At 40.4% G+C, this 24,062-nt stretch overlaps 1 protein-coding gene across 9 annotated transcripts in view; it reads left to right on the forward strand.

Moving 5' to 3' along the window:
- Window positions 1-24,062, forward strand: part of SEMA6D (semaphorin 6D) — a 584,591-nt gene that overhangs the window by 176,425 nt on the left and 384,104 nt on the right. For all 9 annotated transcript variants that reach the window (XM_067745918.1, XM_067745947.1, XM_067745962.1 and 6 more), the window contains exon 2: window positions 23,981-24,061. The gene's annotated coding sequence lies outside the window, so the exon portion shown is untranslated. The remainder of the gene's footprint in view (window positions 1-23,980; window position 24,062) is intronic.

Consider the following 24,062-nt stretch of genomic DNA (forward strand, 5'->3'; position numbering starts at 1 on the left):
CATCCTTATCAGCTTCCCACTCTTCCATCTGTCAGGAGGTCGTGTTTTCCTTTGCAGTGATTTCTCAGCAAGCTGACCTCTGCAGATTTCATCATACCCATTCGCCTGCACACACTGTGACTCATTTTCACTAATTTGTGTACTGAGCAGTGAGCAGAGGCCAGCAGAGACACTGCTGCCTGCAAAGGACTAATTAGCTACCAACTGTGGCATGAGGATGTCTGTGTGGAGAGCTTCACACGCCTCCACGCCTCCTGTTCAGAAGCTCCTCCCTCTGGGTCTCACCATCCCTGGGTTTTGATCTTGAATAAGTGGTGTGAAAGCAGACATCTCTAGCCTTGAGTCAGGCTCACACTGCCAAAATCATATACAGGAGTGTGTAGTTTTTTCCCATTTATCTATTTCAAAATTAACGTTTGATTGCTACAGTTTTGTTTTGTTTTGTTTTGTTTTGTTTGTTTAAGTAAAGAAAAAGAAATATGTTTCTTCTAGTCCTGGCAGATCATTTGTTGTTTTTCTCACCCCTCCTGCTTCTCTTGGGTGTATTTGCAAAATGAGTGAAGGCTGATTTCTAGCAGAGGATATTTCATGGCTCAGTTTCTCATCAAGATGATAAATCAGACTGGGTGCCTGAATAATTACATTCATCGAACTGGACTGTAATTTTTTACCACAGAATTCACGAGGCAGTGCTCCGAGTCATTATATACAACAGTTTTCATAACTCATATAAATATTGCATCTATCTTTTAGATAGATAGAGGAGTATTTTTAGGAATTTTCATCAGTACTTAATAATGCAATTTGCACTACAAACAGAACATTGCAATAAAGAATTCAAGAGCTAATAAGTGCCGTTAAGTCAAGTAAGGTGCTTCATAGACCTGATTTCCATTTACAATACCTTGTCTCAATACACATGAATATAGTCACAGTAGACATTACGCTGTTCCTTTCTGCTATGAAGGCAATGAACATGGTCTTTGCCCTGGGAACTGGGAGTACTGAATTCCATTCTAATTTCCATAAGCAAATTGCTGTGTGAATTTATAAAAATTAATTCCTTTTTGTTTTAACAGAGAAAAGCATCACCTGGCCTCTGCTTTCTCTGAGATCACTTTTCATAGCCTGTTTTGGTTTTGTCAGAGAATTGTATCTCTATATTCCTATGTACCTGAACCCAAAGCGTACAGATCCAGAGGTTCTTGCTTGCTTTTTATACCTGCCACTCCTCCAAAGAAAAAGATTCATGTACGTTAGAAATACAGCAATTAACAACAACAAAAAAAGGACTAACAATAAAGGTTGAGGGCTTCCCTGGTGGCGCAGTGGTTGAGAGTCCGCCTGCCGATGCAGGGGACACGGGTTCGTGCCCCGGTCCAGGAAGATCCCACATGCCACGGAGCGGCTGGGTCCGTGAGCCATGGCCGCTGAGCCTGCGCGTCTGGAGCCTGTGCTCTATAACGATAGAGGCCACAACAGTGAGAGGCCTGCGTACTGCTAAATAAATAAGTAAATAAGTAAACGAGTAAATAAATAAATAAATAAATATTGAGGCTAGGGAACAACAACTATACCTGAACCCCAAAGCAAAGTACATCTGCTCCAACAGGGCATAAAATTTAGCCCTCTGCTTCCTAGGAGTTAAGATAAGAAATAGGATTAGTTATCTAGCACTTTTTATATCAGCAAGGGCTTTTGACAGGGATTGAATAATAATTTGAGCACAAGATTTAGTTTAAAAGCCAAAATTTAAAATAAGGTCTACTACCAACTAGTTGTGCAGCACTGAACAAGTCATTTAATTTCTCTGGGCTTCAATTTTCTTCTCTGTAAAATGAAATTGATAATGTATACCTCGACATGTGTTGATGAGGATTAAGTAGATACGTATGTAAAGCCCATACTACAATGCCTGGCATAGAGTGATATAATATGTCAGTAAGTTTTGCTGCTATTACTTTCAGGGGTTCAACATCTGGTGGAGGAGATAAAATATCTACATAGATAACCATAATTTATGGTAAAATAACTTATGCACCCTAAAAGAGGTAAAGATAAGTGGTAGCAGGAAAAGCTTCCAACTGGGAATAGGGGCTTGGGGGAAATCAATGAATGCTCATGGGAATGGTGGGAAGGGTAGAATTAAGAGAACACTAAGCAGCGGGAAACATTGTAAACCGTGCTAGTCCAAGTCCTTCAAGAAACATTCGCCCACGGGGCATTTAAACATATGAGGCTCTTTTTCGGGGAAATGCCTGTGAGTGAAAATGAAGAGATATAGGGGAGTCTGGGTGAAATTTCAGACCTTGAAGTTTCCAAGACTGACCCCAGTGAAGGAGAGAGGGAAGGAAGGTCCCAGATTGTCTTGTAGTCTAATGAATGTGCAACAAGGCCTTCAGACGGGGAGTTCTACAGCCAAAGTTGACCGTTAGAGGAGTCTGTGTCTCTCAGGCTGGGACCTGTCTCGGTAGCCCTGCAGTAGCCTGTGGGAAGCATGACCTTTTGCAGGCCTGTGCTGGGTGTCAGTGGACAGCAGCTGGGGACCCTGGTCAATCACTCTTCCGGTAGTTGGAGATCTGTAAGGTCTGTTCTTATGGCCACCTCATAAGCAATGGCACAAAAGCTAGAAATCATGAGTCAAATTAAATTCATGGAATCAAACTATCTTACAGGCCAGCTGGGCTTGGGTATTGAGACAGGAACATTTATCTCTGTCTTTTACCTACTTACAAATGCAGTAGAGGTGGGAATAAGGAAGTAAGGAAGCAGTAGCAGTGGCACTGCCCCTGCAGGCGGTCATTATGAGCACACGTGCACTTTGAGGCCATCCATTACTGCGCCTGATCACAGGCCCTGCTGTTTGGGTGGTTCATCCTGCTCCCAATTGCTTCCCTTTATCAGACTAATTCAAGGCCACTTAGACTTGTGGCCACATCCCCAGGGGTAAGCAGTCTCCTAGGACACCAGAAATCCTTCATTAATAGTAACCCAGAAAGTGCAGTGGGAAGTAATTTTCAAAGCGTTTTACTACCTAATTGTTATACATGGTCAACCTGGAGCACACTGTCCAGGAAATTTAAGGCAAATCTTATTATTCCATTTTACTGATGAGAAGGTTGAGATGCATTAAAGTTGTAGTTTTCCCAAAGTCATGGAAAGAACAAAACAAAACGTGGATTTCAAGGTATTCAGATTCTATCCTAGCTTTGACCCTTACTAATTTTGTGATCTTGGATGAGTAACTTAAACCTTTTTGAGTCCCAGTATGTTCAAGTTTAAACATGACCAATAATATCCACCTCATGAAATTGTTGTGAGGATTAATGAACAATGTTTAAAGTGCCTGGTCCCGTACCTGGCATATAGGAGGGATTCAAAAAATGCTCATTTATTTCCTCTGACAGATTGATTCAGATAAATGTTACATCAGGGTCGACAATGTTACAAAGAAAAATAGAAATAATTTTAAAGAAAATTGGGAGCTCATTATCCCAGGCATATATGTAAATATTGCATAATTAATAATACAGGCTTGGTTGCTGAACAAACCTCGGTTCAATCTGAAAATCTGCCATTTGCTAGCTCTGTGTCATTGGGCAAGTTACTTCACCTCCTGAAACCTTTGTCTTCATCTGTAGTATGTGTATAATGGCAGTGAGGTTCTCATGGGATTGTTGTAAGGAGTAAATAACATAATTTGTTGTAAAGTGCTTAGAACAGTGCCTGCCTAAGTTTTACTGCTTAGAACAGTAGTAAACACTTAATAAATATCATTATGATTATTTAAAAATTTGCATTAGTATTTTAAGGATTGTTATTATTATTTGGTTGCACCAGGTTTCTCAGGGAACAAACAGAAGAGGGGTTGGAAAGGGAAGACTCTTTCAGGTAGCGTTTGTTTCCTGATCAAGTTCACTGAAGATACCACTTAAAACAATTGGAAGTGCCAAAGAACGTCAAAAGCAAGCAAACAAACAAACAAACAACATATATCAGTGAAATTGACCCTGTGGAATTTATAGACGTAGTTTGAGCTGATTTTATACTGGCATTCTTTTTTTAAAGCTTGTCTGAATCTGTCTCTTATTATTTCTATTTCTTTTTGTTTCAAAAAGGATTTAAGGAAACTTACAAGATATATAAAAGCCATCATGGGATAAATTAAAATTAGAAGTAAATGAGAAAAGATGATAGACAGAGGCATAGCAGGGATATAGGAATGGGGATAAACATGCATAAAGCTCTAGACAGTTGCCACAACTGGGCTAGACATTTGGCTCCAGATTTTCCAGGTAAAATCTAATCAAAGTCTGTCCAGTAAAATCCTACCATTTGCTTTAGAGAAACACATGATTACTTGGTACAAAACTCATGAGTTAAAAATTTGTCATTTCCTTTTTTAGATTCTATGCCCATATAGGTCACTACTTTATTGATTATACAGTAGGTTCTTATTAGTTATTTATTTTATATATAGTAGTGTGTATATGTCAATCCCAATCTCCCAATTTATCCCTCCCCCCCTTCCCCTTGGTAACCATAAGATTGTTTTCTACATCTGTGACTCTGTTTCTGTTTTGTAAATAGGTTCATTTGTACCATTTTTTAAATTTATTTATTTATTTTTGGCTGCGTTGGGTCTTTGTTGCTGCGTGCAGGCTTTCTCTAGTTGGGTGAGCGGGGGCTACTCTTCATTGCAGTGTGCGGGCTTCTCATTGCAGTGGCTTCTCTTGTTGCAGAGCACGGGCTCTAGGTGCACAGGCTTCAGTAGTTGTGCACACGGGCTCAGTAGTTGTGGCTTGCGGGCTCTAGAGCACAGTCTCAGTAGTTGTGGTGCACAGGCTTAGCTGCTTCACGGCATATGGGATCTTCCTGGACCAGGGCTGGAACCCATGTCCCCTGCATTGACAGGTGAATTCTTAACCACTGTGCCACCAGGGAAGTCCTGTACCATGTTTTTAGATTCCACAAGAAAGCATGGATATATGTATATGTATAACTGATTTACTTTGCTTTACAGCAGAAGCTAACACAACATTGTAAATCAACTATACTCCAATAAAAATTAATTTAAAAAAATTTAGCATTTCTTTAGAATAAGTACAAGGATTATTTGGTACAAAAGTGAGAAGCAATTTCTTCTACAAGTCCAAATAAGGTACCTGTGGTTAAGTAACACATGTTTCAGCATCATCCTTACCACAGAGACAGTGATTTCTGCAGAATTGTTGCTTATGCTCTTAGAGGCAAGTTATTTAGCATCTCTGCCTCAGGTTTCCTATTTGCAAAATGGGAATAACATTAGTACCTACATCATAGACTTGTTGTGAGGGTTAGATCCATTAATGTATATATAAAGTGCCTAGAACAGTGTCTGGCGCATACAGAACATTTTATAAAGGTTTGCTATTGCTATTCTTAGAAGCCTCAAGGAGGCTGTGACATTTCACCAAAGCAAAATTCATTGCTGTTTGTGGATGTGCTTCTTCCACATTCCCCATTCACTTCCTGTCTATGGGAAGGAATGAACTCTTTGGAGAAAAAAGAAAAGACGCCACTGGAATGCTTTGACCCAGTTATCCCATTTCTAGGAATCTACACCCCCTCCCACATCTAAAATATATGAGAATTACCTGTACTTAGAGGTTAAGTGTTGAGTTTTTGGTGAAAGAATAAAACTGGATACAAACCAACGTTCAAAATAATGATTAAGTAATTTATGATATGCTAACTGACTGTATAGCCATTTACATTATTATTGTGAAAAAAATAGTAATATGGAAAACCAAAAGTGTTTTACTCTTTATCCAGTTGTCCAGGCTGGAAACCTGGAAGTCACTCTTTAGTTCTTCACTTTCCTTTCTCTCGGAATATAACTAGCCGGTACTGTTGATTCTGCACCCAAGACTTATTTAAAATAATTCATTTCTCTTTTACTGCATTGCTACCATTCTTTCCAAATGGACTATTCTAACTGCTTCCTCCTCACTGGCCTCTCACAGAAGCCAAGGTGAGCTGCAGTAAATATAATTCATATTATATCATTCTCGATTTAAAACTCTTCAGTTTTTTTCCCATAAGCTCTGTAAGATGACCCTTCTATACTCTGTCAGTTATTCCCAAAAAATGCTGAATAACAAAGCACCCTTAAAACAACTATGCTTTAATCTCACTCAAGCATCTGCAGATCAGCTGGAGGTTGGCTGAACTAGGTAGGGCTGGCTCAGCTGCTCTTGACTCCAAGCTGCATGTTAGATCCATGTCAGTCACTCGTGTCTCTCATCCACCTGCTATCAATGGACTGTCTAGGATATGTTCTTGCATCACAGTGACAAGAGTGCAACAGAGTGAGCCCAACTGAGCAGGCACATTTATTTTAAACCTCTTCTTGCATCCTATGTGCAGTATCCCTTGACCAAAGAAGTGATGGTGGCTGAGGCCAAAGTTAAGTTAGCAGAGTTCACCCATCCACTGTGCAGCCAAAGCAAATCACATGGCCAAGTCCAACAACAGTGAAGTAGACAACTATCTTCATCCATGGAAGTGGTTACGAGGGAGGAAGTGAATATTTGCCTAAGAGTGATCTACCACATATGCCTTTCTAACTTCACCTCAATTATTCATCTTGAACTAGCCTCACTGTTTTTTCCCCAGTTCTTCAAACAGGACAGGCTCTTTCCTGCCTCAGGACCTTTGCAAATACAGTTCCCTCAAGCTCTGTGAGTCTTCACAGGGCTGTTCTTTCTAATTTTAGCTTAAATATCAATTCCTCAGAAAGGTCTATTCTGGAGACAGTAGTAGAAAGTAACCTCCTGTGATTCTCTAAGTATCCTTCTCCTTTGATAGCATTTATATAAATTTGTTATTTTTGTTTTCTTTTTACTGGTTTTGGGATCTGTCTCCCCTACTAAACTGATATTTTTCCTCCATTTTCTATATTGTCTGATGTGTTAGCTTCCCCTTGTAATTAATAATCAAGAGGTAGGGGTGGGGACATGAGTCAGAAGCAGTCTAGGGTTTCAAAGAGTGCATTCACAGCTCAGATTTTACTATGGACCAATTCTTTTTCTTATTCTCCTCCTTCTCAGGAGGACTCTTGGGTCTGTCATGAGCTTTTCTTCCTGAATTTGGTCCTTGCTTTCTCAGTTTACCAGTCTGACAGGTTAACCCCTTTTGCTCTCCTTTCTCTTCTGAAAGTATTTCCTCTTAAATTGTGAGGTACTGTTAAGTCCTCTACTGGACAGCAGCTCCTGCTTCTACTCATAAAAGTTTCCCCCAAATAAGCATCAGTAACCCCACTCAGCCAACTGGCTTCTCCCCTGCTATCTGAACTGCTCTCCAGGCACATACACACTGGGTACTGGCAGAGCCACGACTACAGCCAGGCCTCCTGTCTACCACTACAGAACTCTTTCTTATGATGGAAAACATTCTAGCAGCTAGATTAGGTAGCCTAAAGTTTATACCAAAAACTTCACTCAGCTCTAAATAAGAACTTACAGTAATGAGTCTTCCAGTCTTCCTACTGGACCTTATGTGATGATCATAAGGGTCAATCCCACAGACACTGGCTCCTATTACTGGTTAAAAGATAATGTCGAGCCGACTAGGAAGAGGTGACTTTGTCTAACTAGAGTGCTTTGGTTTACAGTTGGCTGGAAGTTAATACTGAATTGTATATAAACTCACACTCACTGGATTGATCTGTCAACATTAAATTGAACTGCACATTTCACAAAGAGACCCAAGATGAAATCTGGGGACAGAAACAGCTACTGATTTTTTTTTTTTTTTTTTTTTTGGGGGGAGGAGTGAAACCAGCTATTGTGTGGTTTCTATACACATGCATGTTTTGCTGAATGTTTCTTGTGGGAGTATCCACTGAAGTATGCAGAGGTCATTAGAATAAAGGCTAGATTTTTAAAAATTAAGGACAACTTTGATAACTTGCACATTTTTAGAAAAGATGGAATTTAGGGGCATCAACCATTCATATTCACGTTTTCTTCCACTCTTGTTGCCCCAATATCCCTCTCTTTTGTAGATGTATTTACCCAACAATGCATCTTAAAATCACTACCATATGCTTTCTGGGCGCACATTTAATTTTCAATGCCTAGCTCCTTTGCCTGCTTCTCTATCCAAATTTTCAAAGAATTTATAAAACTACTATCACTAAAAATGTCTCACTGCCTCTTCATTTAAGGCATTATTCTTACCAAGCACTCTTTCACAATGGAAGTTCCTCATCTAAATCACTAAAATGATTTGGGTGACAGTTTTCTCAGTTCTTCTGAGGATGATACATAACTAGTGCCATTTTAGTTGCATAAGAGAGAAATTAATTTATTATAAACAAAGGTTGCAGAGTAATGACCCCAACACAAAGATGTCCACTCCCTAATCTCTGGAACCTGTGAGTCTGTTATTACACATGGCAAAAGAAACTTTGCAGAGGTTATTATGTTAAGGATCCTGAGATGGGGAGATTATCCCACATTGCCTGGGTGAGCTGATATAATCACGAGGGTCCCCTCAAGTCAAAGCAGGAGGTAGGAGGGTCAGAGTTAGAAATGTATGTGAAGATGTTATGCTGCTGTCTTTGAAGATGGAGGAGGGGACATGAACCAGGGAATGCAGGCAGCCTCTAGAATTTGGAACAGTCGAGGAAATGGATGCCCCCTGGAGCAACTGGAAGGAACACAGCCCTGCCGACAGACACCTTGATTTTAGTTCAGTGATTCCTATCTCAGATTTCTGACTTTATGTTGTTTTAAGCTACTAATTTCATGGTAATTTGTTACAGCAACAATAGGGAACTAACATAGATGCTTCAAGTGCATTAGAGCTTAATTCTCTCCAAGAACCCCAGTTGAGACAGGTTGCCACCAGGGTAAGCAAAGGTTTCTAATGAAAATGAGGAACATCTCTGATTGCCTTTGCCATTCAGCCGACCACTAAGTGTGTCTCTGGGGAGAAACTCCTGTCTGGCAGATCTGTGTTTCTGTTCTGTTTGGCCATCTGCATATGGCAGATTGAGAAGACTACACTTACGAATTGATTCTAATCAAGAAATCTTTGGCTGGCCTCCACAAATGACTTTACCAGTTCCGAAGAATCAGCAGCAGCAGAAATGTCTCCCTCAAGGAAATGGGAAAACACATATAAGCAGGGGAGAATTCTGGTATTCCATAAGCAGTCACAGTTGATCCAGAACCTTTGTTACTCTAATGTTATCATACTCTTAGCCTTCAAGCATATGCTTTGGTGGTCAAAAGACTAAGTTGAAATATCCAGCAGTGTCTTCAGAGTGTTTTCTTGGGCTCAGCTAAACATTCAGACCCACAAGATTGCCATAGAAGATATTCAACATCATATTCATTTAGAAGGATCTGGATGGGAAACCTAGCATGCCAGCAGGGGCAGCCCCTGACGTTTATCTTCTATTGGGAGCCGTCACAGAATTCTGTGCAGCACAGGTCAGCTGTAAGGAGACAAGGTCTATACTGGGCAGATGCTTCAAAGTCTTGTGCCCCCAAGAGCCAATATCTCTCGTAATAACAACAATATAGGCATAATTTCTACGGTCTCCACAAAGGACATGTCAGTGACAAACTCAGCGTACTTGGGAAAGCCCCATGTTTTTCTCCAAATATATGTCCAGGCGTGGGATTGCAGGATCATGTGGTAGCTCTATTTTTTAGTTCTTTACAGAACCTCCATACTACTCTCCATAGTGGCTGTACCAATTATACATTGATATATGCATGCTTGTTAGAGGTGATTTTATTGTTTCATTTCTGTAAGTAATTAACCTGTTTCCCATGCCTTCTGTAATACGAATTAAGAATATTGAGTCTGGAGTAACTCACTCAAATATAACTTCAGCATTTTCTTACTCTTTACTGCTTGTCATTGAAGATATTATAACATAACTATGATATCATATAGCCATTATCTCTAAGAGCTTCATAAGCAATTTCCAGTGGCTATTTGCTTCACTGTTTGTTGAGATTTTGTTCCCCTGGAAAAATTTCCATCACTGTTTTTCATTTCCTTTGGAAAAGGGAAAAAGCAAAAATAGAAGAACAGTATCTTTCAAAATGTGCGTTATGGACAAATATGCTTGTAAGGCCTGCTTTCTCAAATCGTTACGTAGATTGAAAGGCTTCAGCACTCACTCCATCCCCCAACGATGAGCTCTTTCCCTAGCAAAAAATCCATAACAGTTTCTGCCTTATGAAAAATCTTTTAATCCCAACCATGGCATTTGTGACTTGGCTAATTATGAGGTACCATTAAAAGATGATTAAGAATTTTCCCCTTCTTAGCTAGAACTCAGGAAGTGTTCTCTTTGTTCTCACGTATTTAATCACCTTTGCAGTCATTTCCAATCTAGCTTTACTCCTTTTGACATATCCCAAAATAGCCTTTTTAATTCTGGCTGGAGATGTTCTTTATTCTTATCTGATCTGGCACTGTCACCTGCTTTATTGGCTACTATCAGATAAGATATACTTTCAAACCATCTAAAGTCACAGATGCCTCACTTTTGATGCTATAAATCCCTGAACTTCTGCTTGTGTTTTGTACATCTTCAGAGTAGGACCAAGAGTCCTAGAGTCTGTGTCTATGCCAATAAAATGAACAAGGGTTTTTGTTATTGTTGTTTTCTTTTCAATATCATGAAATGCTGATGAAAAACATTATAATTCCTACTCCCCATTCCCATGAGGCTTCAGCTGAGAATTTTATTTCATTTTATTTTATTTTTTATGATCAATAGCCATATTTATTGAATATCCACTCAACTGTTTGAACAAGGACTATTTAAATACTATACTCAAATTTTTAAATTTATAATTAAAATTTTACAGAATGTGCCTTATTTTAAAACATATATATATATATATATATATATATATATATATATATATATATATAAAACCTTTACAAAAATGGAACATTCTTTGGTGTATTGTAAAGGGAGTATAAATCTGGGGAGGAAAGGCTGAATAATTCAGGAAATGGTGTTGGATCAAATTACTATCCAAAGAGACAAAGATTCTGTCCACTTAACTTACTCAAAATACATTCTAGATGGATCAAAGTCCTCAAGGTAAACAAGCAAAATACTAAAATCATTGAAAGAAAATAAAAATGTTATTTTGTCCCTAAACGAGAAAGCCTTTATTAAGACACAGAAATGCAGAAACAAAAAGAAGATATTGACAGATTTGACTTCATAAAATCTTAACATTTTTTTAAAAAAATTATTAGAATATAGTTGATTTACAATGTTACATTAGTTTCAGGTGTACAGCAAAGAGAATCAGTTTCACATATATATACATCCACTCTTTTTTAGATTCTTTTCCCATATAGGCCATTACAGAGTATTGAGTAGAGTTCCCTGTGCTATACAGCAGGTTCTTATTAGTTATCTATTTTATAGATAGTAGTGTGTATATGTCAGTCCCAATCTCCAGTTTATCCCCACCCCTTATACCCTGGTAACCATAAGTTAGTTTTCTACATCTGTGACTCTACTTCTGTTTTGTAAATAAGTTCATTTGTACCCTTTTTTAGATTCCACATGTAAGCAGTACCATATGGTATTTTTCTTTCTGTGTCTGACTTCACTCAGTATGACAATCTCTAGGACATCCATGTTGCTGCAGATGGCATTATTTTGTTCTTTTTTATGGCTGAGTAATATTCCATTATGTATATATGTACCACATCTTCTTTATCCATTCTTCTGTTGATGGACATTTAGGTTGCTTCCGTGTCCTGGCTATTGTAAATAGTGCTGCAATGAACATTGGGGTACATGTATCTTTTCAAATTATGGTTTTAAATTTTAAAGGATTGGAGAGATATAGCTTGGCACAGAAGAGGGAAGACTTCATAATTTTAGACACAGGGAAGGGCATGTGTGAAGACTCAGAAGTGAGAACAAGGAAGTGGTGTTGGGTGATGCTGTGGCCACTGCTGTAGGGGTTCTGGCATCAGGTGATGGCTCTGAGTAGTTATCATCAACCTTTCAGGAGCCAACCTGATACCTTTGCCCTTGGAACTCAGGTAAACCACAGTGACTGTAAGGGCCCTCATCTAGGGAGGAACTACACTCTAATGATTAGGGGCACTGGCTCAGGAGCCACACTCCATGGCTAAACTTACCAGTTGTATAACCTTGACAAAGATACTGAACCTCTTTGTGCTTTAAAAATGGCCAGTGTGGGCTTCCCTGGTGGCGCAGTGGTTGAGAGTCCGCCTGCCAATGCAGGGGACACGGGTTCGTGCCCCAATCTGGGAAGATCCCACATGCCGCGGAGCGGCTGGGCCTGTGAGCCATAGCCGCTGAGCCTGCGCGTCCGGAGCCTGTGCTCCTCAACGGGAGAGGCCACAACAGTGAGAGGCCCACGTACTGCAAAAATAAATAAAGTGGCCATTGCTATATACCACTGAAAGATTGGTGTGAAAATGTTTTAGTCAACATTTTTGAGCCACTAGTCTTGCCAAAAATAATCACATAAATTCTTTATGTGAGAATAGTGTATACATTTATAGACACTTAAAAAAATATGAACTGTTATACATTTTCTCAGTTAAAAAAAGAAAATCTCTTTGCAGTTTCTATTTTCAATTATTATCTGCATTTTAGTGGTGAAAAAACAACAGAGAATAAAAGAGGTTGAGTGATTTGCTCAAGGTCACATAGCTGATAATTCTAGGCTGCAAACCCACAGTGAGCTTTCTAGTCCAGTGAGATTCCCATGACAACTCAGCTCCCAACAATCTGCTTTTAATCAAGTGCCAAAGCAACATTCAACTTCCTGGTTCTCTTACCAGCCCTTCTGCTGAATCTCTCCAAGAATTTCTCTCAACTCAGGGTTTGGTAACTATATATCAGTCAACCACCTGAACCTCTTCTCTTCCCAAATCCTGACCTCCTGGATTTCAACTCCTCTGGCTTCCTGGATGATGCCCTACATCTGCTTTCTGATTCTACCAAATTTGTAAGACCAAAAAAAGAACAATTTGCTTTCGGTGGTTTGAGGATATGTGCTTCCAACAATTATTGCTTGCCAACACCAACAGGGAAGAACATGCCGTCTTGACCGATGCTGAGACCCAGGCCAGTGCCTTACACTGGGAGAAACATGGTCATGCTAGACAAGGCCCCATGGGGAGAGGCTGGGCTCTAAAGGAGTGAAACAAATTTGAAGCATAATTATATCATCTCCCCCATTAAAGTGGAATTATATGAGGATGAACGTCAAACTAAAGGACAGAATATCAGAAGAAAAGACATTTGGAAGAACTTCCCTGAGAGATGAGGCCTTTGCTGAGGTCAGTCAATGAAAATGTTGTTTTGGGCTCGTCTGGGCTCAGTTTGGGTATAAACAGGGACGTTTTGAAAAGTGTTGCTGAAACTGAATCAGAGAAAGTTTTATATAAGGAGAGTTGGAATTTAGGTCATAGACTGGGATGTGTTTGTTTTGAAGAATTTCATATCTATGATACCCTTCTGTCCATCCTTAAGATGTTTAAGAGCGTTCAAGTGAATCTTAGGAAAGGCTTTTCAAGACTCAGCAGACCTTGTATTAGAAGATGACACTTTAATTAAAAGAACAAAAATTGTAGCAGCAGAAGCTACTTCTGAATGAACTATTTCTGTGTGCCACACACAGTACAAAATGCTTTCTACACATTATCTTACTTAATATTTCTTACAAACCTCTGAGGCACGCATTAGCCCCATTTTCTAAAACGGAAGCTGACTTTTATGAAAAGTTGTTACAGGCTCACTGTTGATGAGGATGCTGTGAATTACAGTCAAGTCTCGATTATCCAAGGAGATTTTGAACCTACCTTCTAATGATACACACTTTATCAAGCATTTGCCCATTTCTATCCAGATGATCATCTAAGGAATATTTCTAGAACACATATACTGTCTTCTGGTTTTCATGGTATAAGAAATTTTTTTGTTGTTGTTGTTTTTTGCGGTACGCGGGCCTCTCACTGTTGTGGCCTCTCCCGTTGAGGAGCACGGGCTCCGGACACGCAGGCTCAGCAGCCATGGCTCACGGGCCCAGCCGCTCCGTGGCATGTGGGATCCTCCCAGACCGGGGCACGAACCCGTGTCCCCTGCATCGGCAGGCGAACCCCCAACCACCAGGGAAGCCCGAGAAATTTTTTAAAGATCTGTACTTAAATAAAATTATTTTGAGGCCATGCTGTGGTGGGAAATAATTCGATATAAAATCAGGCAGACTTTTGTCAAAGAATTTCTAACAGAAGCAGAACCCAGAAGCTGAATGTGTAGATTCAAGAGCCTGACATCTGGGTTTGAATCCTGGCCTGTCACTTAGTAGTTGTGTGGCAAATTAACAACCTTGTGCCTTTGTTTTTTCATCTATAAAAGGGAGCAAGTAATGGTAGCCTACCTCATAGGGTTGTTGAGAGGATTTAAATAAATTAACTTACTTAAAGCACTTGGAATCACACTTTTACATGTAGTAAGATACTCTGTAAATTTTAGCCATTTTAAAATTATTATTGATATCACTGATTGTCTTGTGTCATTTCTCTATACAGTATCATCATTTTATACTTCTGCTCAGATGCTTTGTTGATTCCATGTTCCTTATAGAATAAATTAGTTATTTTCATTTTTGATTATTTAACATGTGCCACACACACTGATAAGCACGTGGTCTCATTTAATCCACACAATAATCATAAAAGGTTGGCAGTGTTAGTAACACCGTTTTACAGAAAGATGGGATTCAATGAGACTTTAAAACTTTCCAAATAAAGCTACAAGTGGCAAATTTTGAGTCTAATCCGGCTTTATATAACTTCAGTGTTCTTAGTTACCGTGTATATGGTCTGTGACCTCCCATCCTCCCACCACCTGCTCACCCAAAACCTCTTAGCACACTGTGGCATCTACCTTGCCAGCCTGTTCTCACCCAACTTTCCAAAAGTTTACACTCTACTTCAGTAATACTAAACACCTGCAGCATGCTAAGCTCTTCCATGCCTTGTGACTGCATATACTGTTCTCATCATCTCCAGTGCCCTTTCCATTTTTTAAATTAGGAAGGTAACTACTCATCCCCTGAGAATCACATCCTGTCCCCTCTCTTTGAGGTCTCCTGTTACTTTAGGCAAGATTAGGCTGTTTTGTCTCCGTGCCCTCATATCCCCCATTGCACAATATCCAGTTTTTTTCTTTCTACTAAATATTTGTCTTTACCACCAAATGGTTAGCCCTTCAACAACAGAAAACTTTTAGCTTTTTATCTTTGCCTGCTCCAGAACTCAGAATTGAGTCTTTTAGAAAGTAAGCAAGTCATAAAATTATAAAATAAATGAATCCATGAATAAAAAATTCAAATCATTTTCTAGAGCTGCACTGTCCTTTAGAAAATAATTGTGATGATGAAAGTGTTCAATACCTGTCCGGTATGGTAGCCACTAGTCACATGTGCTTGTTGAAATCATGGCACGTGACTGATGCAATTGCAGAACTGTAAGTTTAACTTTATTTAGTTTTAGATAATCTAAATTTAAAGAGCTACATGTGGCTAGTGGCTAATGTACTGGACAGTACAGTTGTAGATTTAGACCTGGAGTAGGATTTTATTGAAGGTTCTTCTGGAATATGACTTAACCGTATTTCCTTCTTAGTTACGTTCTGCATCTTATACTTGGTCAAAGTCATGAAGTTACATATATTGGAGAACAGAGATTTTAAGATGCTGCAATGTGACAGCACCACTCTTCTGTTAGCACAATACAGGTCTCTCTGAGGATGGGATGATAGCTCTTCAGAGGGGAAATTTGGGCTCTTAGAGCCACCCAGGAATTTCTGTCAAAGGGTTAGCACTCTTCTCCACAGTCTTTGGGTTCATGGGGAATATTCAGGGACTGAGTAAGATGTCTGTGTTGAGTGCACTCAGGTTCTTTGCAGAGTTTACAAGTGGGAAAAGACATCAGCCTCTCTTTATCTACTTTCACTGGGCCCCTTTGACATTATGCACAAGTATCTATTTTCCATTTGTCTTATTTTACTGTCATTATTTGTTCATGTTCTGTCTTCTCCCCATCCTAGGTAACTCTTTTTCTTATGCGTCTTTATTTCCCTAGGACTTACCACTGCATGTGACAAAAGGAAGAGGGTCAGTAAATGTTTGATGAATGAATGAATGAACATTGAATCAAGGAATAAGCTTGATTCTCGGACTCCAAGAGCCCTAACACATCCATCACAGAAGTGTGAATACACAGGAAAACCAGCCTGCAGCAGTGTCACCCACTAGAGAGGGAGACATGTGAGAACAGAATCCTGTCCTGTTTGCAGGACAGTCACAGAGAGAAACAATTATGCATTCTAGGCCAGTCCAGGCAGTTAGATTGGGTGGAGTTTCAGTCAAGTTGGCAGTGCCATCTTGCCGTCTACCTGAGGGAGTTTGGATTTAGTGAAGAGGAAGCAACAGGATGTTTTAACAAAGCCTTTTTTCACAATCCCCGTGTTGGCTGGAGAGTTTGCCCAGCCTCCCTGGGTTCTGAAATGAACTTGACCAGTAAATGTGCAACTCTTCTTTTTTACATAATCTTTGTCTGAGAATCCCCTGGGGAAAAACATGAAAGTGATGAGAAAACACCAGAAATGCAGATATACATGCACACATATGTAGAGCTTAGCAGTTGGCAGTAGCAAGTTAAATGCTTAAATGGAGCATGAACAGGGATTCATCTCAGTTCAATTTAATTCAGTTCAGTAAAAATTTAGTGAGTATCTACTTTATGGGGAGATACATGAATAATTAAGACACAGTTTCTCCCTTTAAAGAATTCACAATTTTGTACAGCAAAAAAAATTGTGAACTAATAACTAGTAACAGTGTGATGAATGCAATAAGAGAGGTGTGCTAGGTCCTGTGGTGGCACAAAGGAGGGGACTGTTAGCTCTGCTTGAGTTTGTCTTACACAACGTGTAGAAATTATTTAGCTCTACAACTTGGGGGAGCAGAGACTAGGAAGGGCAGGGAAGGACCCTTCAGCTGGAAGCAAGAGCATAGGCAAAGGCACAAAGGTATGAAAGAGCATGCAGGGGGTGTTTGGGGGAAAGGTGCCTGCCTCTCCCAGTGGGGACTCCTGAGGTGTCCATTTCATCAAAAGATTGCTCTGCCTTTCTGGAGTTTGAGAGATTATGTTTGCTATTATATATAGGATGAATTGACAAGAGGAAAATGTCTAAATAAAAAGGTCAGCTAGGAAGATACTATAACAGTTTCAGGGTGAGAGGTTTAGGGTCCCAGTTAGAGTTATAGCTGTGAAGTAAAGAGCAAAACTTTCCAGGGTGTGTTCTAGAGAAGTGATTCTCAATCTCCTTCCTGTCTGATAACTCCTGAGAAAGAAAACATACTTCAATCTGTAGTTGTGATAGTATACCACACGAGTGTTTCTAGAAAGGAAAGTGGGGATGTAGTTTGGAAAGTCATCCCAGATGATTCCAGTATATAAACCACCTTCTAACCGCCCCATAAAGGATAATCTCTATTCTAGAGGCCGAAGATGTAAAAATAAATGTTCCTATTTATTAAGAGTGTACAGTGAGCCATGTTTTTGGCAGCTACAGTTTAATTTGATCTTCACAACAGCCTTATAGGGTAGGAATTCATCCTCAGTTTACCAAGGGGGGACCTGAAATTCAGCTAGATTCTGAACCTTGCTCCAGCTCGCATTACTACTGAAGACCACACCTGGATTTGAGCCAAGGACTGTCTGATCGCAAAGCTCCAGCTCTTTGCAGCATACAGTACTAACTCTGTCTGGGAGCTTTAATACTGTGACCTGAGAAAACCCTAGCATCATAATAGAGGGGTGTCACTTGTAGGAAAGAAGAAATTGGCCAAAGAGAGAGATTTCAGAACAAAGATGCCAAGGCAGTACTCTGATCTGTTGCCTTCTGTAGTTGCCTTTATTCTCCAGTATCACCACTGGAGTGTTTCAAAAGTGAGTGGCATGGACATATATATACTACCAAATGTAAAATAGATAGCTAGTGGGAAGCAGCCACATAGCACAGGGAGATCAGCTCTGTGCCTTGTGACCACCTAGATGGGTGGGATAAGGAGGGTGGGAGGGAGACGCAAGAGGGAGGAGATATGGGGATATATGTATATGTATAGCTTATTCACTTTGTTATACAGCAGAAACTAACACACCATTGTAAAGCAATTATACTCCAATAAAGATGTTAATAAATAAATAAATAATTTTTTTATTTAAAAAAAAGAATCACATGCTGAATCACTAAAAGCACATGGGAGGGAAATGAGGGAGGCATTCATTCATTTTTTTTTTTTCCAATCAACACATATTTCTTAAGCAAATATATTTCAGGCACTTTGCTCTGTATAAAGGATAAAAAGGTATATTTATAGGCATTGCTCTTGCCCTCCAGAAATCCCTAGTTTTGTGCAGCCTAAACCTTGTAAACTATAATTCTAGTGGAGGGTGCAAAGTGGTCAAGTAGAGATGAGTGCCAGGTATCATGAGAATACAGCAGAGGGAATGACTAGCTCCTTCCTAGAGGCTGAGAAAGTCTTCACCCAGCTAGTTATGTGGCAGCTGTTCCTTAGAGAATGAGTCGGCAGTATGCCCAGTGGAGAAGTGAGGAAGGCGTTGAGGGGACAGCAGGGCAAAAGCACAGTAAACTGAAAGCATTTTAGGAGATGCAAGAAGCTCCATGCGGCAAGAGGTGAAAAAGCAGGGCAGGATTTTAAAGAGCTTTGTATTCTCTTCTATGGAGCAGGGATCTCCCCCCTGAGTGGGAGGCAGGTAAGGGAGTAGAGGGAGATGGAAAGAGCTTGGTGTTTCAGAAAAAAATTTTGAGAGCGAATGGGGAAGGATTTGATTGGAGGTGGATGGTGCCAGGAGAAAACAGGATCAGAGCCTAAAGTTCCACCTCAGGCAGAGCCTGGGTCCATCCTAACTACCCATCTTCACCCTGAAACACTTCTTCAGAGCACCAAGTAATTTTAGAGGTCAAATGTAAATGGAGGAGTGGTTTTGCCCAGCCCTTGGAGAATTCAAGGTAGAGGGCTGCATACCTGCCTATAAAATGAATCAATGCCTCAGGGCCTTCCCCATAGCAACAAAATTAGTCTTTGACACCTAGACGTTCTTCCTTTGTTTTTGCCTGTCATTGCCTGAAGGCTCTTCTTTTGACTTGCATAATTCTCTCATCTAGCTGGGGGCCTCATATAAACTCTGCCGGCGCTGCTAATATTTCATTGTCATTTTCGGCTCTATTACATCTTTCTCTCAATCATTCTTCAGGGCAGGAGATGTCATCTAGAGGGGTTTTGCAGCTTGCGTAAATGAATTATGAATCCTCACGATTTCAAGTGGGTTACCAGGCCCCTTCCAAGCAGAACTAGGCATCTGGTAGCTCCACAGTGTGAAAAGGACATTATGCATATGTATGCAGAGACACCTGCCCTACAGCATTCCTGAAGTATTGCCACATTTTCACTCACACTGGTGCCATATGCAAGGGGACCTGAGAACCGGTCGCTCTTTGAAAGGAAAGTGCTTTCACATATCTTTTCTTTTCTATCTTCTTGCTACAGTTCGTCAGTTTAATTTTTTTTTTTTCCTGAACCGTTGAAAGGGGTAAGGAAAAGGTTTTCTGAGCGTTCTCATTATGTGCTATATACAGCTTTGCACATATGTAGGCAGGTAACCATCAGTAGCTAAAGGGGAAAGTGAGAAGAGCAACAGAGCTCAGTCTTCAAGAACACAGCAAGGGAAACAAAATGAGGTCGCTAGACTACTCTGAAATAGATCATTTTGTCCCAACTACCTGGATTATGGAGAGTAATACTAAAGAATTTTGACTGCAAGTTACTAATGACTTGAATTTTTCTGTGTCTTAAAGTGTGACAAAGAGGACACAGAATGTCCAAGAAAGGCAAGGCATGGCAGGCTAGTCAATCTGTATACTCAGGCAATAAGGACATTTCTGGAAATTAGATTGCCTTATTTAGACTCAGTCAGATTTGGGTTGAGACGCTGGGCTTTGACTTAAACATGGATTTGAATCCTAGCTCTGGTATTAACTTGCTGTATGACCTTAGGAAAACCATTTTACCCTCTTTTATCCTTTGTCTGAAGATGGTAATATCTATGTCATGGAGTGGTTATGAAGATGAAGTGAGCAGATTTATACAATCTTTGCAGTGGTGTGTGACACCTAGCAGGCCCTCAATAAGTACAAATTGTATTGTTTTTACATTGTTAACACATTATCTTGATTCTGTAATTATACATTACTTCACTTAACTTCAACTTCCTTATTTCTAAAGTTGGACTAATAATGACTGTCCTATTCACTTTATATAGTTTCTGTGGAAATTAAATGATAGTGCATGTAAAGTACTTTGTAAAGTGAAAAATTCCAAATATCCAGAAAGTGTGGTTATTATCATTATTTTAGAGGTACTTAGGCTGTCACAGTTACAAGAACCTTTGGGGAAAGTCCGCCTGAAGTAGATATACTTCAAGGTACTGATCCACAGAGGAATAGCTGCATTCACCCATGGAGCCCCGTTCTTGTCCACCATTTGGTGTGAAAAACTGCACAATACCTCGTGTGCGTAGAAGGTAGATAGTATTTGGAAATAAGGACTGGGAGATTCTCTCTTCCCTTTGAAAGTGATGTGTACAAGGCGGAATCCTACAGTTTTTTATATTTTACAACTACTGAGCTACTATCATCCCTGGAGCTTAAAGACTGAACAGGATTGCCAGAGCCCATTTGATTGATAAGCAGCCAGAAGCTCGGGTACTTTCAGATTTTGCTAGTCTTCATTGCTTTCCTTCCCACAGAGATGGTGCTCTCGTGCCTTTCTCCATCCTCACTGCCACTTCGTAGGGGAGGGAGGGTGGATCTCAGAAGTAGTCAGTAGATTGGGCCCTTGACCAAGCTGTCAGGGACTTGCTGTTTATCACTGGGGCTGCTGCCCGAATCCCCTTTCTTAGTAAATGCCACCACTTCCTCTTCTCATCCCCTCATGTGGAAGTGGAGAGGGCGGAGGGGGTGGGGGGGACAAGAACTGCCTTTGGCGTGGTCTGGCATCCTCAGACAGAGCTGAGTTTGAACCCACCTCCTGCCAGCTACCACTTGGCAGCTGTCTGACCTGGTTTAAGTTATTTATTCCCTCTGAGACTTGCTTACTGCATCTGTAGATGGGGATGATAATATATCCACTGAGCAAGACATTTCTGAGAATTAGATGAAATCATGTATTTGAAACATCTTACAAAGAACATAGCACAGAGCAAATGCTAAACAAAAATGTACTCTCCTGTTATTTCCCTTTGATTTGTAATAATTCATGAACAATTAACTTGGCGACTTTGTGTTTCCAGACCACTCTTTCTTTATGGATAAAATGAACTCAGTGATTTAAAATTCCTGTGTACTTGTGAAGGTTTAGCATTTCTGTACTTCAAGTGCTGTAAGAGGAGAATAAATGAAGTTGCTCTGTACATTCTTAGGCAGCTGTAATAAAGTCATATTGGTAGATTGAGAAGGAAGAATTTGATCTAGGTGTTTTTGAATATGTAGGATTTTGATAAGCAAATAGGAATTGACAGAATGAGGAAAGACTATACAGGGCCTCATGCTTTATTGGGTTTAACAAAAGGTATTTGGATAAACTGGTTCACAGTAAAGTAATAGAGATTCTCTTGAGCTGTGTTTATAAACGAGAAAGGGCAACTCAAAGGAAGCATGTGCCCTCTCTTGGGGAGGCGGTGCTTGCCCCTGGCTCTCGGTGCACACAGGCAGGATTGCAGCAGACATTCCAGGAGGCCATCGTTCCTTGCTGGACAGTAATCTGCATGAAAGCAAGGACTCAGTCTGTTGTTGCCAGGCGTACTTGCTGATTATTGAACTTTGGATGTGTAAATGAGTATCACCGATGTACCTAAAATATTAATGTCTGAGTGTGGAATAGGATCCAGGAGGAGAGAACCTAGTGATCTTTTGATAATAGCAATTTTCCTGGAACACTTCCTGAAGCTACCCCAGAGCACTTTCGCAAATGCTGATTATTTTTTTGTGGACAGCTTTCTCTTGTCTGTCTTACAGCTGTGAGTGTGAAAGCACAATTATCTGGGGCCCGAGCATATGTGCTCTCCCTGAGAAAATCTGGGAGAGAACCCCAAAGGACACACTGTACCCCTATCCCAGCCAAGACAGGGAAAGCCTGGCTGAAACGCTCCCTCGGCCAATAAGTAAAACTGTGAGCTGGGAATAGAGCTTTACAAACATCGTGTGTGTTAGAATGAAGAGTGAATTGGTGTATGAGTTGGAAATTCTGGGTTCAATCCTTGCTCTTCACCATAGGTATTGTATGAAAACCTCTCTGGGCTTCATTTTCTCCCCCATAAATAAGGAGATTAGGCCAACAGACAGGGCAAGATATCTTCCAATTCAATCCTCCCAGTTTTAGGGGCATTTCCTAGATTTGTTGACCTGGAAGTGTATTTGGATTTCTCTAGTTCAGCTTTCTCACTTCACAGATAAGAAAACTGAGGTGTAGCGAGGGGAAGCCATTTGCTGAAAGCCACAAAACCAGTTAGAAGCTGAGCTAAGATTAGAACCACCATCCTCAGACTGCCAATCCAAAAGTTCTTCACCTTTTATGCGTCAGAGTCCACCTTAAAAATCCGATGAAAGCTGTGGACCTTCTGGGAGCGGGAGATGGGATGAGCGCACATACTTCACAAACAGAACACATAAAATTTGCAAACTGTTTTAAGGGGAGAGGTCCTTGGATTTCAGGTTTAAAGCCTTTATGCTACACTTTAGTACTCAAAGTAGGTGCTGGAATCAGATGTTAAAAAGAAACATAATTATATGTGTTGGAAAGCGCGCCTGTGGCTTTTTTGGCTTAATAACTTCATTTGTGCAGAAAGCATCTCAACACGACTGGAACAAGTTTGGGTTTATATCTGCCCTCCAGACAAGCCTTACTCACTTGCTTTGTTGATGGCAGTGTCTGATCTTGAAAAAGCCAGTTCCCCTTTTAAATATCACAGCTGTTGTTCCTCTTGCATATACTTCTGCTAAATTCAGTGCTTGACTTATGTCAGCTGTAGCCAGATAACACAAGAAGGGGCTGGCTAAAACAGAAAAGGTTTTCTCATTAGCTGGGTCTGAAGGTGGCCTGTACTAATTAGTTCTTTTTTTCATCTACTTTTCACCCTCTTGACTTCAGGTTTTGGATTTTCGAGTCTCCCAATGGGCTCACATCCCTTGCGTTTCTGTATAGCCACATCTGGGTTCGGATCCCTCTGTTCCAGTTGTGTGGTCAGATCCGTCCATTCCAGCCTTCAGAGCTTCTGTTCGAAGGGCAATAGAGAGGACTTAGGAGTTTCCCTCGAGTAGGCATATAGGGTGTCCTTGGGGTCTTATACTCACTCTGACGTGGCACTGAGTCAAAGCCCAGGAGCTCTGGACTCTCTGATGCTTGGCCTATAGAATGCCCACAGAATTTCTAGTCATGTAAGCACATGCTACATTAAGATTGGATTGGTTCTTTTTTTTCCCACAGAGACTGTGTCCCTATTGCAGTTTATTAAAACTGCCCATGCAGTGCACCATTATTCTTCCTGCTTGTATTCATGAATGGCCTGTTCTCAATAGGAACATCCAGGTGGAGATCAATAATCAGTCTCTTAGTTACGGTAGGGGAAAAAAAAAAAAGAAAAAGAAAATCCATTCGTGCACTCACTGCATTCAGCTGTGTTGAAGAGGTCTTATCATTAAAGCAGCAGCAGGCATTCATAAACCAAGCTTGCGGGCAGTGCTGGACATGCAGGATTAAAATAATCGTCTATCAGGCTCTGTCTCATAAATGTTTCCTTTGACTTTTGGCAGGATCTCCAACCTGAGCATATGCCAGTTGACATGGGAACACTGAGGCCGGCAGTTTAAGGATTTTCACATTTCCTTGCCGTGG

This window comes from Pseudorca crassidens, chromosome 1 (assembly GCF_039906515.1).
Source record: "Pseudorca crassidens isolate mPseCra1 chromosome 1, mPseCra1.hap1, whole genome shotgun sequence".
Taxonomy (NCBI): Eukaryota; Metazoa; Chordata; class Mammalia; order Artiodactyla; family Delphinidae; genus Pseudorca; species Pseudorca crassidens.